Source organism: Zea mays, chromosome 2 (assembly GCF_902167145.1).
Source record: "Zea mays cultivar B73 chromosome 2, Zm-B73-REFERENCE-NAM-5.0, whole genome shotgun sequence".
Classification (NCBI taxonomy): domain Eukaryota; kingdom Viridiplantae; phylum Streptophyta; class Magnoliopsida; order Poales; family Poaceae; genus Zea; species Zea mays.
This window is the reverse complement of record NC_050097.1, coordinates 135,457,334-135,471,851: the sequence shown is the minus strand read 5'-3', so window position 1 is coordinate 135,471,851 and position 14,518 is coordinate 135,457,334. Positions and strand designations below refer to the sequence as shown.

Genomic DNA, 14,518 nt, shown 5'->3' with positions numbered 1-14,518 from the left:
CCCCAAAACAGTAAGACTTGTCCAACAAAGAGCATATGGGTTTTAGGTATGCTACCACAGTACCACTTGCCTAGAGTTATTTAGAATTTGGACTTCTCAAAACACATTATCTTTTTATATTTAGCTGAAATGCTTATTTATGTAATAAATATCAGCAATGGCAATGACTATCTACCAATGGACATCGTGGAGCTATCTTTCGATCATTTGATAGAGGTACGACTTATCATCCTACTCTTAAATATGGTTGATGGTCATCATGTTTATTGACATCCCAACCATTATTGTTTTGCTCACCCGAATGGGTCTTGGCCTTTTTTCCTAGCAGAATAAACCTTTGCTGCTAAAGGATGTCAAGTTCCAAAACGTACACGGGTATATACATTTCACAATATATATGTTTTTGTTACCCATTTATGTTTCTTACCACTGTTTTTATTTAATGGTCTTTTGTTATTATTTCATCCTGACTATATTCATTGTGGACAATCAAAGTTTCTTCTACCATATATGTATAGGGAAATTCAGTGAATTTTGATACAGATTCTTCAGTCTTGTTATAGGCTTACCAGTGCTTATTGACCTTTGTTTGTTCAGGACACTTCTTTTTAAGCTTGTTGTAGCTGATGTCATGTGCATGTCACCCTAAACTTGCAACTTCTGCAACATTATAGGAAATGGCAAGCGCTTTTTGATGTGCCCATGAAAACCCAAAGTATGTTATGCTAAAGAAGACCAGATTTTCGTCTAGACATTCGCTGAGATATGTGGTGGCAAATAAAAGTGTATGATGTCTGTGATGCGATGCACCACGGGAAAAAGGCAGAATATATGATACTGTTATTGTCTTAACTGTCTAATCACCTTCCTGTTTTAGTAGTCATGATTTGGTACTTGGCTTACTGTTTTTTTGTTATGCAGTGGATGTGGCAATACTATTACTGTCAACATGTTGCCATTTTTGTCATATGGTCCATATGTGTCTCCTTTCGAAATTAGGACCCCAGTGCTCATTAATCATAGCAACTTATGTTTCTGAATTTGTGTGAAATTTGTTGGATACTTATATTTATTCTTGGCCATTTTTGTGTCTGATATCTTTTTGTTCAAGCAGTTTTTTGCGCTTTATAATTTCAAAGTGTGCAAGAGTGTCCAGAATGCCTTCGCATGGCCTCACTTTATGAGATACTACTGCTTTTATGCAATATACTTTTGTTGTGTTGTGTGCCTGATAAGTTGCACCATAATATTTCTTTAAGGACAAAGGTTCTGATGAGATTGTATTCAAGGCCATGGGGAGGGCTATCAATAAGACTATCATGGTTGTGGAATTGATCAAGGTACTCCTTATGGCTCTAGTGCTTGCTAATATTACTTATCACTTGATTCTAATTGTTACTATTATTACTGTGAAGAGGAGGATTGTTGGCCTCCATCAGAATACCACCACTGGATCTACTGATATTACTGATATGTGGGAGCCATTGGAAGAAGGCCTACTTCCGTAAGTGACTTGTTTTTATTCCAGGATAGAACTATAACTGCACATGAACCCGTAATTTTGGAGTTCAAGATTATATCCCTCTGCAGGCTTGAGACAACAAGACATGTCTCTATGATCACTATAACTCTTTCAAAGAAAGAGCTGGACACATCATCTATCGGGTATGCATACTGCACTCTTTTGTCAACTGCATTTAATGACTTTCTTTGCCAGTTTGTCTTAACCAAATTCTATGGTTTTCTATGCCATGAACTCACATCTCGCTGCGTCAAGTAATCTAATAAGAAATCAGTACTCCCTCTGTTTCTTTTTATAAGGTATATAGTAAGATTTGAGAAATCTTTAGAAATGTTCTTTGATCATCAATGGCGCTTACAATATATCATCAATTGCTTCAAAATCAATTTGCATTAAATTACATGTGGAATGTTGTTCTATTGATACAACTTTTATACATGCATGTGTATCATTTCAGTAATTGTTGGTCCAAATCTAAGAAATTTGTCTTGTTTGAATCCTGATATGTCTATATTTCGAGATGGATTTCTTAGCTTGATTTGAATTCCTTGATCCCTTCATATCTGACCATTTTGGAACATTTAGGTATTGTGTTGCTGCCCACTTCATTCATTCTTTGTCCTTGTAATTGAATTCTTTTCAATCCAATAGTCTACTAGATTTACATAACGACATGTTGTTCACTTTACCTATATAGTTTTTTATTTCATACATGTAAGGTACTAAAGAGCAGACTGCCATTGTTATACTTGCAGCTCCTACAATTATGCTTGCTATTAATAATACCTTTCCTTGCTATTTTGCAACAAGTCCACAACAGTTGCTCGTGTGTATTTCCTCTATCTCGGGTAAGCAGCATAGCAGTAGAGTAGGTGTTCACTAGCAGTACAAAGTCCTCCAAGGTTTGGTTAGTGTCTATTTTGATCATATTGTAATGTTTGTGAGGCGTGTGAATTTTTTTTGTTACATTAGAAACACAAGTATGTGATGTTGAACAAAAAAACTTAGACGAATAGACTATGGGGCTTCTAGGTAGGGATGTGGTTAGTGAATTCGATTAGCAGCACTTGTGTTAGTTAGGCTAATATCACAGATTTTTTAGTAGTATGTTAATTGTGTGATACATCCAGCTATTTGAATATGATTTGACATATATTGTAGTCACCCCTGTAAATCGTTTTCTTTATTCTTCCAAAGAATCAAAGCCAAAATATGTGCTATGCATTCATCTTGTTCTTTAGATTTTCTTGCTTGTAGCCATAAGTCATGCTTCATTTTTCGAATGTACCTAGGCCACTCATTTTTGGTAGTTCATATTGACGCCAACTAAAATTAGTGTTTAAGTAGTTATATTCATGTTTCTTGTCCTTGCTGGTTCATGTGTTGTAAACTACATATGGTAATGCAAGTTCTTCAACCTATTTTATCGGCTATGGTTGATTGCCATAATGCGTTTTGGTACAAGTTTGCAATAGTTTAATTCCACAGAAGTATTCAGATGTTGAGTGAGTATAGCTTGTGGCCTATCTTATGATCATACTCATGTGTACTTTAGTTTATGAGAAGCCGCAACGATTTTTTAATGTCATAATGTTCTAGGCTCTTGTTTTTTTAGATACAATTAGTTTATTGCACCTAACATATTTTGTTTTTTAAGAAAGAAATCTTCATTTGATGGTCTAGATCCATGTAAAGGGAGGAGCATGCTTGTGGCTACACTTATGGGTATCATCACTTCATATTGTGATAATGCAGACTACTCATTGTTTTAGCCTTTACTGCCTGTAGATGTTGATACAAGAGACAGTGGTTGGTGTCCCCCTCTCACCAGAAGCCATCTCAGCAGACACCATGGACATACAATAAGATGCTTTTATCCTTGCTTTCTATACTCGATCTGTAGAATTGAGGAAGTGGTGTCCTTGTTGATGAAAATATGCAAGAAAGTGCAGCAAAATTCTTCAGGGCAGCCCTAACCGGTTGACTAGAAGGTGAGCAAAACGTCAACATCTTTCGATTTATTTAGGCATTTGTGATCGATATATATATTGATCATTTTGTGTTATATAGGCAGTTTGTCAAGGAAATTACACCGAGGAAGAAGAAATATACTTGATGTATGAACTTTGGGTCAGCTATGTATTCAGTTATGTATGAACTTTGGGTCAGTTATGTATTTATCATGTTTTAATTTGTGATGTTGATTAATATTCTCTACATATTTATCATTGTTTATTTTTTTAATCAATGACAAAGCACATATACAATCTTATATATCTTTTAAGGTATGTAAATATCTATTTTTAGTGATGCTAACAAAAATATAGAATAATAATTAGTGTTTTTGCATAATATTGATTCCGTAGCAACGCACAGGCATATACCTAGTTACTATATATATATATATATATATATATATATATATATATATATATATATATATATATATATAGTCAAGCCTTAATATAGGTTTTGTTGATAACAACCATGTCACTTGAGACTAATAATGAGATTTATCATGCTGACAAGCAGGTAACGAGTTAACTACTTAGTGCACTACCGGAACAGTGAATATTACATTGACTTGGTGGTGCCTAGAATTACAAAAGAAAGCGGTGACCAACCTGATGTAGGTTTACATTTTTTTCTCTATCTCTATCTTTACTTAATTAAATTACCAGTTTCAACTGTCGTCTCGCGTCATCTTTTTACAAAGAACCCCTTGTATTGTTGAATTAATGTGGATCTTGCCCAAATTAATATTCAATAACAGTCAATGCTAAAGGACTACTTTAATGCTACAGTGTACTAATACTTTAGTACCATATCGGAAGATAAAGTGGCCATTCAATCAAGTTAAATAGGTGGACCATTGGTACATCTATTGAGAAGCCGAGAAAAAGATGAAGGACTGCCACACGCGCGCACCGTCGGCTGGGCCGTGGTAGGTCGGACCTTGGTCCGAATATTTCTTTCTAACGGTTGGGCATTTTGTCTGGAGTGATGACCGTCCATTACTGTCGTCCGTTACTGGCCGTTTCCTATGCTATGGCTAGTAACGGACGGGTTGTAATGGCTGTCAGTTAGTAACGGACATCACTGATGGTGTCAGTTTATGGCTGGCTGTAACGGTAGCTCTAATGGCGACCATTACTGTCCATTCGCCTCCCTCCACGCGTGTACATATACGACGGATGTGAGGCTGCTTCTGGTTACATCACGTACGTATAGTCTCAGACGCGTTGCATACAGCCATTCCCGTCCCACCTTCTGCGAGCACAAAGGGTGTGGGAGAGCTGGCCTCCGAAATCACCATCCGTAGAGCTACACTTGCACGGGTGTACGAGCGATCAGGTTTTTGGGGGAGCGTACTCACGACTGCTCGCTTCGTCCGCTCGACCAGTGGTAATCAATTTCCTCGTTACTGGCACCGTTCGAGGGACTGCACTGCATACATCTGCCTGCATCGACTGCGTACGACTACATCAAACATACACACGAGATGTCTCGTGTGGATGGAGCCAATGATGCCTTGAGCATCAGTCCCTCCGCAGGGTCATTCTGTTCTTAGTAAATGTGCATGTTTTACTATTGTTTACTGCTTATATGAGTAGTGATACACACATGCACATACATGTCGTCACATACATCACTGTGGTTTTCTGGATTAAATTAAAACTAAAAATGTCTATTTCTCTAACAATTCAAAAACCTGATATTAGGCATTTTTATGTCAGTGGTTTTGCTGCTGCATTAAAACCAAGTGAACCTTTTGATGGGGCATTTTACAAAAGATGGCGTAGTAAGATGATATTGTGGTTGACTGCATGAACTGCCATCACGCCACACAGGGGAAACCCGAACAGTTCACTCCTGAAGAGGAGAGAATGTTCGACGTTGCCATTTACCTGTTTCGAGGCACCGTGATTGATGCTCTTGCCAACAACTATGTTGATTCTTATCTAACGTGCACATCTGCAAAAGAGTTATGTGATGCATTAGATGAGAAGTTCGATAAACACGGCCAACACGACCCATTTGTCCATCTATACCTCCGCACGATAATGATAGTTCTCGCCTCAGTTGTCGCCACCTCATTCACCATCCTGCTTCTTTTCTCTCTCCCCTTATGCCTCCGCCTCCGCACCACCATATTCTCGACAAAGGGCGTGGGAGCAGGCACCTCCTCCCCGTAGTCGTCCAACACCAGCCTCGACACCGACCTGCACAGTGGCTATTGCACGTCCACAGAGACGTTTCACAGCATGCGCGCACCATTGTTTTCGCCATCGTCTGATGTCCCGTTTGTCCCGGCCTTCACCCTGTTCTTCCTCCCCATCCTACTGCCTTGCCCACGGTCGCAGTCACGAGCAGACCAACACTCGTCGACGCAGGTACAGGGCGAGTCGGTCTTGCTCCTAGCCTTTCTCTATGTGTGGCACCGAGGAGGACATGGTGGCACCTACCACGCTTAGGTTATCTTAGCGATATGGAGTCCAGGTCTAAGATATTGGACAACCAAGGCCCGTAGCGCAGCAGCAGTCAGCATATGCTACGGAGTTGGTGGTAGTGTTGTCTCGACTCGGCGGGTACAGGGCTGGGAAGGCACTCACATTCTCTCGCCCTTCTCGGACTGACGCCTGGTGCGGGTGCCTCTCGGTTTGGAGCTGCTTCGACTGGGCTTCTTTCTCCGCTTGTGTGCTCTCTCCCTATATGTATCTAGCGGTATACTACCTATGTCGCCTCTAGATGCCCAGGTCTTCGTCGTGTCCTTCTCCGGCAACGAACAGGTATGCCCGCCTCTTCCCTTCCCTTCCTGCTCTACGAAACCTTGGAAGTGGGGGAGGCAAGGGATTAGGGTCCTTGATTTGCTGCCTATAGTACCCGTTCGATGGCTCGGTATTGCCTGTCTACATGGCCTTTCCTTTACCACGGTGTCGACTCGGTATGCTTCTACCACTTCTATGTACCTATCACCCATCTTTCTGTCATTGCAAAAATTATTGTGTTGTTCCTCTGTTGTTTTGGATGTTAGTTTTTTGTTGTGCTAAGGACTGATCATAATTTGGGTGTGTTAATACTTTATTTATTGTCTACACATGGTTTGTGTTCTTCTGATGATGGCTCAAGGATCCTGCAAAATATGTATTAGGACTTGGATATCCATGCGAGCACTGTCACTGGGTGCTTGACCTTATGTTCTTGGCTCTTACATGCATTAGGTCGTTTCTGAGACCACGTTAGCACAATGAACTCTATGGTGTTTGAGGTTGCTGAATTGGATGAAGCAGCAATGATTTGTCATGCTAACGGTAAAAGAAAAGGTTATTTGTTGGTTTTAAACGGTAGCAATTGCTACGAAGTACCATAATTTGTATGGAACGCATCCACTTTTTATTGATGCTTAACTTTAGCAACCACTACATATTTTGATCTATCTTTTTTATAAGTTTGAGTTCATGTGACTTATTTTAGAAACTTGAGCTCACAAACCTCCACTTATTTGGTCTCTATATGGTGGAATTATGTCATTCTATAATCTATGTCCGTTCAGTCAGTCGTTGTGAACTCTCTTCTAATGGCTCCCTTTATTGGTTGTGTTGTACAAGACATATTGGATGGAGTAAACAACAACATTAGTTAGTCAAATCAAAAAAAAATATTATGCGGAGAGCAGAGACAATCAATAAAAAATCTTATGATCTTTTTGGTAGATAGTTTATGTGGATATTATTGTGAGCCGTCGCAACGCACGGGCAACCGACTAGTATATATACACAAAGCACCACTGAGCGGTGGGTCCCATGATTCAGAACGATTCGCTATTCTAGCGAAGGGAAGGTGTTTTTCGGACCTTCGGCTAAAGGCCTTCGTTCATGTCGCAGTCTGAATTTGTTACAAGGAAACAAACTAATACTACGAGGGGCTACTGTTGGGGGTCTTCCACTTACGAAGATCCTCAAAAACACGACTAACCATTTGTTTCTAGCATAATGTTGAGTATTACAAGAGCTTCGTCACAAATAAAGGTTCATAATAGGAGTTTTCTCCTCCGCCGAAGATCTTCAAGACGAAGATATAGCCCGAAAATGACAACAATGAACGTCGAAGCTATAGCCGAAGAGCAACAACTTCGGCTTAAAGTGGTGTTGAAGATCGAGCATGATGCTGAGACGAAGAGGAAGACTAGCTAGTCCTTAATGATTTATGTTACAGTTATGAACACATGTTAAGGTAATAAATATATTTTTATTCGGGCTGCGTCCTATGCCTATAAATAGGTGAATAGTACCACGTACTATTCATTATGAATTGTAATCTCTCTTACGTCAACACCTTCAAACAAGCCAAATGTATCAATATAATACAAATTTTACTAATATTCGTATGTTTATCATGCAATAAATATATGAATCAGGATATGAATAAATAATATTGATGATTTCTATGAATGGTTGTTCTTGTGAATGATGAATGTGCGTCTTTCATGACCTTCGTTTGAACATCATTAAATCCGAGAGGAGATGATGCTTCGAAGGACGAATGTCCCTAATTTTTAACAATTGTGTTGTCTTATTCTTGATTCACAACATTTAAAAACAAGAGGACAACAGATTTGATGGAGGGGTGTTTTTTTATTTTTCTCTAAATTATGGTTTAAGATTAAGATTATTAGGATTTGTTGGAGATGCTGAAGTCCCTAACACACGGTCACGGTTCCACGAGAAGTACAAACGTAAAAATTTAATAAAAAGACAAAAAGAATCGACCCATCCCGCACCAACCAGCCGAGAATAAAGCAAGTAGCAGCAGTGCATTAAACAAGCTCTTCATAGGGCACGCATCTTCTTGCCTGACAACAAGAGAGAGGAGTCAGGAGTGGAAGCTCACGTTGGTAGCTCACCAAATTGATCATCAGATTCTCCCCCTCCTTTCTTGCGTCTTTTGCTTTCTTTCGTGCACCACAATTAATACCACACACAAAGACATGCATGCATGCTTTGCTTGCTGCTGTTGGGTTTTCTAGAATCTCATCCGGAATAAAAGGCCGGAGAGAGCTTGCGTCCCGGCGGGGTGATAAATAAATTGTCAGCGCCTGAGTCAGAGGGAAAATTAATATGTATACCAGGTAATATATAAATATAACAATAACAACAACAACAAGCCAAATACCTTTGAGTCAAGATTAGGGAGGGAATAGACACTTTTCACATCCATTAAGCATCGTCGCCATGTGCCGCTGATGTGTTCTCTCCAAAAAACAACAATTCCCTGGGAATGGACGGCAAGCCATTGAAAGATTTGTAATATTTCCAACTAGAGGCTTTCCTCCTTCCGTGAAGCAACGGCTCAGATGCACCAAAAAAATTCGGTCATGACCAACACGCACGCGCGCGCGCGCCCCCACAGACAACATTTAAAGTGTTTGCCAAATTGCCAGCCGAGCAAAACAAACACAAAAGAAAGGAAGAAGTAAAGCTAAAATTTGATAGCTTTTAACTGTTGTTCTAAAAGGCTAACATCCATGTTTTAATAGGTTATAGATAGATATTGATATTACAGCTAGCTTAACAAAGACTTAGACATTACTTTAGCTAGGAATAATGTTACGTACGGACACATGTGTTGAGCATCATTTTTTAATGTGCGGATGGTCCGGCCCTGAGACTAGATGGCCCGTAATCCAGACTGTTTGTCGTGGCGGCGCGGTATGGTCCGCGCGTGTCCGTAGAATCAGTTAGGGTTTCGGATTTCTTGCGGAATTTGTTTGCAAAATCAACATGATTTGTTCAGGAGCCGATTTGTAACGGGTCCAGACCTCCCCTATATAGATGAAGAGGTATATCCAATTGAACCCCCACAATCGGTCCAATCAAATCTATCTATCAAATTTATGTCACTTGTACTGTTCTTTCCATTCCATAGGAGCATGAGTAATCTAGCCTTAGTTTAGCCCTAGTATTAGTTTTTCTCGACCTATTTCTTCACCTCTCTTCAGCCCTGACGTCGTCTAGAGACGTCTTGGATGGCCTATCGGGCCCAAGACACACCTAGGATCTCTCCTCCCTAACGAGGCCCATCCCGGAAGGGGAGATCTGGGTTTCCTGTGAAGAAGACATCCGCGTTAGGCACAGACCGCCCAGAAGCGTGTAAGGAGGGAGCAGCTCCTGTGCCGAGGTCATGGACCGTCTGGCCCCGTGTCGTAGACCGTCCGCGCTCCCATAGAGAGCTCTGCCAGGTAGTTCATCTCCAGTGATTGGCGTGCAAATCGGAGCCAACACACTTTTTGGCGACTCCGATGGGGATACATGTGTGTCCTAGATCTATTATAATCGGTCGCAGATGGCCGTTTCTAAAGACCACACCGAGATCTCCCAAGACAATATCCTAAGGCAGGCTGTTGAAAGTCTGTCGGTCGATGAGTAATAGCAATATGAAGACCTCATGAGTCAAGTGAGGGAGGACGCACATCTCCATCTCGCCAAGGTTGACGAGGAGGCGACGGAGAAATTCTTATCATACTTCACGGTGGATCGCCACCAGAAGATTACCAAGTATGGTGAGATCGAGATTGCATCCCTACCGCCTTCGCTTCAAATATCAAATGTAAGTAAATCCGACGACAACCAATCTATTAAGCAACAACAAAATGAAATGAAACAACAGATTGGAGGGTTGGAAGAAACAATTAGAAAATTAACATGCACATTTGAGAAATCTGTTGCTCCTAGTTTTCCGTTGTACCAAACTAGTAATAGGATATCTATGTCTAATACATCGACAACAAATGGGGATTCATAGCCACAATCATTGTATGGTATGCCGATGAATTCATATCCATGGCAAATTCCACCACTACCGTCATTGCTTGACAGATCTACGACTCTAGATATGACTGGACTATCCGCATCTAATTGCAGATCGTCTGTCCCTAATGAGGACAGTCTGGCTCTCACTACCGGATAGCCTAGACCCATGCTAGGGCCACCACGTGCCCCTGGTAGTAGCAACCATGAACGGACAGTCTAGGTATACCCACGGACCATCCATCAGCGCACTGGACCGTTCGATCACCTTGACCAGACCGTCTCGATACGCGTATGCAGAACCCATTGCCGCGCAAAACACAATAAATTATTACATACCGCAACATCAATATGTTTCTCCCCTACATATCAAAGCCGCAGCGCATCATGCGATCAAAGGTTGGGTGTCGTTTTCGATCGGTCGTGGCAGGAAGGCCGGCATAACAATGCCCGACCAAATGAGCCCCAACTCCTAAGGACCGGTGGCTTGCCACCAGGCACTATGGAAAAAATTAGGGAAGAAATGGATGAACTACTCCGAGAAAGGCTCGACGTAAGTGTAGCCAGATTGAGGCAGTTGTATTGGAAACTTTATAATCAATGATTTGCACCATGCCATATACGCAAGGGACCAAGATACCAGATTTCTCTAAATTTTTCGGTGAAGGCAGGAAAAGCACGCAATAGCATGTAAGCCAGTTCTTAGTGCCTCTAGGAGAATTGGTTGATAGGGAAGTCTGTCGTGTCCGTTTATTCTCGTTGTCCCTTACTGGTACCGCATTCACATGGTATATAGCCCTGCCACCTAACTCCATCAACTCTTGGGAGCAATTAGAGCAGAAATTCCATGAACTCTTTTTCTCGAGAGAGCATAAGTTAGAATTATATGATTTGGCTTCAGTCCGATAGGGGAACGTGAATCGATTAATGACTATATCCGGAGGTTCTAGGACACTACAAACCGATGCTGCCAAATCCATGTCACGGACAAACAACTAGCAGGGTCGAACGGATTGCAATCTTACATAAGAGAGAAATTAGATGGCACACAATTGTTTCAAATAGCGCAGCCACATTAGCAGGCTCTAGCCTGTGAAAGTCTAAGTAAAGAGACAACAAAATCGGCTAGCCATAATATACATCTAGTGGAGAGCATCGTTCGAATGATGTATCCGCAGATATATGTACCGCTAAACTTGTTTGGCCAACAAAGGCCAAACATTCACCATGTTTTTTTTCGCAGCCAGTTCAAAAGAATTGGCAAGAAGTTAAATTTACTTTTAATATTGCTAAGTGTGATAAAATATTTGATGAAATAGTAAAAAGTGGCAACATTAAAGTAACTCATACTATTCCTCCTCTAGATGAATTAAAGAGACATGCTTAATGCAAATGGCATAATTATTTTTTGCATGCCACAAATCATTATTAATGTTTTTCATCGACAAATACAATCGGGCATAAATGAGGGTCGGTTGAATTTTTAGGAGATGCAAGTGGACATGCAACCTTTTTTGCCAATGTAATAGAACTAGCAAACAAAAAAGTCATGGTTCGACCGAAAGTGGCCGATAAAGGCAAAGAAAAAACATTATCATTGGTGATCCTCGCACGTCAAATATATCACTAGGAGTAATTGCTTGGAAGGCTCCAAACAAGAAGACTAACAATACCGGAGGCGCTGGGGGAAGGTGCGATCGAGCAGTCGGTCTGTCCATGTCTCATGCATCGTGGATAGTCTCGCACTTACGCGCGGACCGGCGCTCAAGCAGATAGTCCGGCTGACTCACAAAGCAAAAAGGGGTACTCAGGGGCATAAGACATATAAAGCACATGGTTGGCTGATCAAAGCCGGCCCCCACTTTTGATTAATTGCTCTCCAAATATTCTAACAAGAAGGTCGTTCTATGTGATCGGCCACCAAAGAAACCTCGATCACCTGCGAAAAGCAACATGGAGGAATAAAAGGCCCAAAAAGCGACACAACTAATGTCGCATGTTCATCCTTATCCATTAATGGTAGGCTACTTGCTATCAACTTACTCATCCCCAACATATTACCCTATTCAAATATGGAATAGTACGGCGATGAACTCGTACAACATGCATAGTCCCTTTGCTTAATCAGGCTAGGGGCACCATAATTTTATACCTTTTGACTTAATGATCAATTGGTCATGGCTGAGAATGATACAATCCAAAATGACCTTTATGCATTAGAATTCTATCCCTATTAGATTGAATAGCCGATGACTTGCATCAGGTTTAGTTCTTACTTCGGGAACAAAATGACTTTTGTGATCTATTGTATCTTAAAGTGTGCTGACAGTTCATGTGCTTTTGGCTCACCTAGCTCCACCAAAAGGTATGGGGCATATGTTCAGCACCATTTTTTACCATATGTGGACGGTCCTCGGTCTGTACTGTCCGTCGTGACAGCGCAGACGGTCCGCGCGTGCACAGAATTAGTTAGGGTTCAAGATTTCTTACGGGATTTGTTGGCAAAATCTGTGGGATTTGTTTAGGAGACGACTTGTAATGGGTGCATACCTCCCCACTTTATATATATGGAGGGGTACGACTGATTGAACCCCTCAAAATCGATCCAATCAAATATATCTATCAAATTTGTCTCATTTGCACTATTATTTCCATTCCTTAGGAGTAGGAGTAACATAGCCATAGTTTAGCCCTAGTATTATTCTTTGTCGACCTATATATTCACCTCTCTTTAGCCCGGTTTCGCCTGGAGGCATCTTGGGTGGCCTGCCGACACTAAGACACACCTAGGATCTCTCCTCCCTGACGGGGTCTCTCCCAGAAGGTGTGATCTAGGTTTTCACGAAGAAGAAGACCTTTGCGCCAGTCTCGAACCATCCGAGTCCCAGGCGTGGACCGTTCGGAAGCGTGTAGGGAGGGAGCATATCCTATGCTGAGGTCACGGACCATCCGGCGTTGTGCTGTGGAACGTCCTCGCTCTCGCCGAGAGCAGTGTCAGGTGGTTCATCTCCAGTGATTGGCGCCCAATTCGGAGCCAACAACATGTTTCTCACCCTCTCACTTCTAGTTGCGTATAGGTTAGGGCATGTTTGGTATTGCAATTTTAAAATAGTGTAGTTTTAAAATACCTTACAAATTCTAGATTTGTTTGGTTCCACTAGAAGAATCAAAGTATGCATTCAGAGAATAGAAGAGACCTGAGGCCCTAAGTGGAGTTTCCAAAACTCCAAAAATACCACAGTTTTGGGTACACCATGGTATTTAAAATCGCATTTTGCCTGTACCAACCAAACACATTTTGGCTTCTAATACCACACTATCATCAAATACCGTAGTATTGCTTCAAAACTGTAAAAATACTAAGCTTCTGTGAACTGTACTTTAGATGTGAAAGTTAAGTGCAAGTGCATGATTAAGTAATCTCATTTGTATTCTAAATGGAAGAGCATAAATGAGCATGACTGACATGATATAAATAAAAAGACAGTAACACATGCCATGGAATTTCATACACAAGCAAACATAAAGCATCATACAATGCATGAAGGAAATGGCATGCAAAATATGTGATGTCGAGTATCACACAAAGATGGAGAATCAAAATAATCACCCATTGCTCTCCTATTTCTCTCTCGCTACCTCACATTCTCTTCACCTTTCGTGTCAAACTCCAAAAATTCTAAAACCTAAGGGTACTATGGAGAAGTTGATGCAATCATGTTAGATGCTAAGATATGTGGAGAAAGCTTAGACTATGTGCTATAGAATCCTTGCCGAGTTTTGCATTTTTAGCCATTTTTCAGAAAAAATCACAATTAGCCCCTTGGACGAAGTATTCCCGTTTTTGGACCCTTTGCTCGGCACCGTAGGCCTTGACGCTGAGGTAACACTTCTTGGCTCCACAGCCCATGGCAACAAGGTTTCGGCCTCACTAGCGTACATCACCACTCGTCTTTAGACTTAACTAGGTTAAGCTACCCATATATTTCAATAAGAACATATTAAACATATATAAAAGGTGAGGGAATGAGTTGGATGTTGTTGGAGGCCTTGTCCTTCTAAAGGTCCTCAAAATACTAACTTAACAACTATTCTCTAGTCTGTTTTTAAGTATCAAAGATGCAACGCTGAAGACCATCTTCATAGGAAACAACCATAGATGTGAGAACGAAAGGTATCAGCTTCGGAC

General features: G+C 41.0%; 1 long non-coding RNA gene across 1 annotated transcript; it reads left to right on the top strand.

Moving 5' to 3' along the window:
* Window positions 1-1,254: 1,254 nt before the first annotated feature.
* Window positions 1,255-1,669, top strand: LOC103646983 (uncharacterized). Its single transcript, XR_002267630.1, has 3 exons — window positions 1,255-1,340; window positions 1,416-1,504; window positions 1,591-1,669. It is a non-coding gene; the product is annotated as an uncharacterized lncRNA (long non-coding RNA).
* Window positions 1,670-14,518: the final 12,849 nt, after the last annotated feature.